The sequence below is a fragment of the Macrosteles quadrilineatus genome, unplaced genomic scaffold (assembly GCF_028750875.1).
Source record: "Macrosteles quadrilineatus isolate MER2022 unplaced genomic scaffold, UCM_ALF_1.0 Scaffold_5__1_contigs__length_97177068, whole genome shotgun sequence".
NCBI lineage: Eukaryota > Metazoa > Arthropoda > Insecta > Hemiptera > Cicadellidae > Macrosteles > Macrosteles quadrilineatus.
In genome coordinates, this window is record NW_026542598.1 from 44,367,141 (window position 1) to 44,371,665 (window position 4,525).

Consider the following 4,525-nt stretch of genomic DNA (forward strand, 5'->3'; position numbering starts at 1 on the left):
TCAACGCCATATATAACTGAAACAGAAGGACATTAACACAGTTTTTAAAATGGCGTTGGCAACGACCATCCAAACCCCTTTAAAGTTGAATTCCAAAGATCTTTTCAAAGCCCTTTAACACAAACATTTCTTATATCTCAAAATAGTATACAAACATTCTATAATAATTATAAGTTATGTATATGATCTCTGCATTAGAGAGTGTGCTTGTTTGTTGATTAAAACATGACAATTTCCCATTGACTGTAAAGTTATAGGGTGTCATCATATAGTTAAAAAATTAAAACAAAACTCCTTATCACAAATAAATAATTATAGTATTATATTTTTATTTATTATATTGATACTTTTGATACTTGAAATATTCATCTTTGCAGTCCGATATATTGCGTCATACGGGACGGTGGCGTCGTCCTGCAATCCAGCTACGAGGAGGTCACGAATTGTGGATATTTATAGGCATGCACTGTGGATGCGATACTCCCTGGTGTGGATTAACGTTCGTACTTGTGAGTACTACGAATATCCGCAGTACTATCCTGATAATTAGACCAATGGGATATTAATCAGTTGTGTCTAAGAAATATGTCCACCTTATAGTCACTAACACGAATACTACAAAAAACCTCTTTTCTAGTATTCGTGATCACTTACAAGACTACAAGATCACGCCAATCATCCTAAACTCATCTCCATTCATTCTTGGCTTAAAGTCCCTACTTTGTATGGTCACCAGTTCAATGAAAATAGAGTATTTAAAAACGTAAAGTATTAAAACAACGTACATTATTTACAACATTTACAGAGTTACACCATAGATAAAACATACTCCTCAAGGTTACACTTTAAAACATGGACGTTTAACGGATTGGCAAAGTAGATAGACGCACTCATCTCATGAGGGACTCATCCTCAAGTTATCTTTCAATGAGTCCTACAGCTAGTGGCCTATAAATTAATATTTCTTTCAGTGCCTTTTCTTGCCTTCTGTACAGTATACTGTGAGTACTCTAGGTCCTTGAAGATTGTCCGGAAGTGATCCAAACCCACCCAGCTGATCTACCTATAATAAAATCCTCAAAGTCCACCTTTTGTAAAGATCAGCACATCTCTTCAGCCGCTGATGAGTGCCCCCACAATGGTTTTGGAATAAAGCGTGTACGGTGATGATAAAAAAGCTTTGGAAATTTCAGGCCTAATTAATTAGGTGCCAGCATATAACATTTTTGAGAGAATAACAATGAATACGTTCCTACAGATTGCTTTTTTTATCATCCTCATACAGATCAGTCAATTAAAGACATTAGCAGTAAGTTGTGCGTCTGGTATGAGCATAGACGATTACACAATAGTCATAGCAATTTCTATTATTGAAAATAAGCTTAAGACAACGTCCGTTATAAGTTACGAAATTAGTGGTGATTACAAAGTCACACAAATGAGAAACAGGTTCCCAGGCTATCGAACATTTAAGGTAGGTAGGGGTTCCTGCTCGCTTGTGGGACAAAATATATTTGCCTGAATTCTGGCCTACTGGGGGCATATATAAATGCCTTCAGGTTTGCTAAAAAAGCAACAAGCACTGCTCAGTGTCGGGAAAATTATTTAGAAACTCCCCCCAACTCTGTAAATTTAACGTAGAGTCTGAAGTGACTGATGATAATTCTGACACACAACTCTCATCGCATAACAAAGCGATTGGGAACTATTGGAACATTGACAATTTTGCCTCTGAACTGTTTAAGCTGGGTTTTCCTAGACGCGGAGTCGGTCAGCGGAGAGCGGACAACGGAGAGCGGACTCAGCTGGTCTTAGGCAATTTAATGTTACTGTTTTCCTAGCAGCGGAGCGGAATGCCATGTTAATTTCAATTCCGCTCTCCGTTGTCCGCTCTCCGCTGGCCGACTCCGCGTCTAGGAAAACCCAGCTTTAAATGTACATTGTTTCAATATCATATGTTTTACTTTTTATATTAAGCTGTGTTCATGTTTATGTTTGTTCATGTTTATGTTTCAACGTAACTTTCCGCAGTGTGAGGGCAACGGTTTGTAGGTACTTATGCAAACCTATCCCTGTCTCTGAGCACGGACGGTATGGTTATCTTGAGTGTGGGGGGTTCTTCCCGGAACCTCAATTGAGTCAAGGGTGTCGCCACCTCTGGTGGTTAGGTTCATCCGGGTGGGTCCCACTTCTATACCTGCCTCCTTTTGGGAAACCCTGATGGCCTGGCAGTGATGTTGGGTCTGACGGGCAAACGAAGTAGATCGGGTGCTGGGTCCGAGCCCGCCAGGGGTATCTGGGGATCTATCGCTCTGGATATCTCTGGTTCCCAGCAATGGGTCAGGCCTCGATCGGGCAGCGGTGTAAATGGGAGGTTGGGGTTCCCCCCGTCAGCGTGCTGATGGTCCCCTTCCTCCTGGCTATTGATGGCGGGTTCTGCCTGTCAGGGATTAGATAGGTCCCGAGTGTTGCTTGCACTAAATGCGTCGGGGCGCTCTACTATGGACCTCTAGGTTCCGACCTAGTGGAACCCAGGTGGAGTGACGCTTAAACAAGCAGCCGGAATCCCTGGTTAGGATTGAGGGGCAACCCTCTTTCCGAAGGGTCTGCTTCGGCAGCCGGCGAGCCTGATGACCTTAAGTCATCCGCCCATGATGTGCTAAAGGTTGATGCGTAAGCTTCGGCCTACATCATGGGGCCCGGGTATGTCCTGAAGGATAGGTACCGGGTAAGCAGTCAGGGGGCTTCGGCTCTCATGACAACAAATGTAAATGTAATGTAATGTTTATGTTTGTGTGATCAAAATAAAAGTGTGAATTCCTTTCTTTAATATAATTTGTTTCTCATTAATTTAAAAGTTTATTCTTATAAGTAATCGCGAGAAAAATGCCTTGGACAAGTACGTATCAATAGGTATGGGCTATTCTATTCTACAAACAAGGTATTTTTTAAAATTACTTTTAAAGAAGCTATATAATATTTTTCTTAATTGTTTTGCCATTGCAACTGTTGACTTTTTTCTTGGAACAAGTATAAAATTGGTTAGACATTATGGCAAATTCAAATGAAAAGATATGTATAGAGAAACTTTTGAATGCAAGTAATTGGACTAAATGGAAGATGCTTATCCAGTTGTTATTAGGACAACAAGGCTTGTTGAGTTTCATAATGGGAATGGGATCTGAAGTAAGACCTATTACTAACATCTCTGGATCTGAGCAAAATGCTATTGCAGATTGGGACAGAAAAGATGCTTCTGCTATGTTATACCTTATGTCATCTCTAGGCGATGAACCATCTACACTGGTTTTGACTTGCTCGACTTCTAAAGAAGTTTGGGATTGTTTAATATCTGTGTATGAACAGTCTAGTGAACAAAGGCTAGATCGTTTGCTAGAAGAGTTTTTTAGGTGGGATCGGGATCCTAATGAGGACCCATGTTGCAAAGCTTCAAAAACATTTTGCCGAATTAAATGATGCACTTGAGAAACAAAAGGAATCAAAGCTTAGTGATAGAGTTTTAATTCCAAGAATTTTATCTACTTTGGGGCCAAGCTTTCGTGAATTCAGAAATGTATGGGAAGCTATGCCATCTAAGGATAGAACAATTAAAACACTAGTTGAAAAGCTTCGCACTATAGAGCAGCGTGATAACGTGGAGTTACTTAAAACTGCTTTATATGTTTCAAAACCCATGGATACAAGGGTTAAAACAGAAAAACAAGGGCAGAGTAATCAGAATCAAGAGCAGGTAGGCCTAACTAAGATATTTTGTTTTAAGTGTAAACAAAAAGGGCATAAGGTTCCTGATTGTCCACTTAAAAAGAAGTCTACATCTGATAAGAAGGATGTGTCTGCAAAACATAGTTTTATGAGCGGGAATGAGTTAACTTTTGCAAATCGGGACGTTTGGATTGCGGATTGTGGTGCTACTCATCATGTAACGTGGTGTAAAGATTATTTTACAGAGTATTCACAATTTTCAGAACCACAACTTATGTCTGGCTTCAGTGATAATGCTTCTGATAAAAAGTGTTATGCCGAGGGATCTGGGATCATTGTTATTGAAACTAAAGTTGGTAAGGAGCTAATTCAAACGACTGTAGAAAACGTTTTGTATGTACCTTAATTCTAGAGCTCATCTGTTGTCAGTCAGCAAGGCAGCGAAGAAGAACCATGTGTTTTCTGCTGACAATCTTGGATGTAAATTTACCCTAAATGGTATTGTTACATTGACTGGACGTTTGCATGGGGATTTATATTATCTTAACATGCGTGCTATTTGTCCTATACAACCCACTGTACAACTTGCATGTAAGAAAGATTCTTTACAGCTATGGCACGAATGGCTAGGTCATCAGAATCAACGCCATGTTAAACAAGTTTTGAAGATAAATGGAATTAATGTGACTGGAGACATGGGTCTGTGTAATGGATGTGTTCTTGGTAAATCTCATCGTGGTCCATTTCATTCTCGTCCAACTTGTCCTGAGGTGGTTGGTGAACTGATCAGTACAGATGTCTG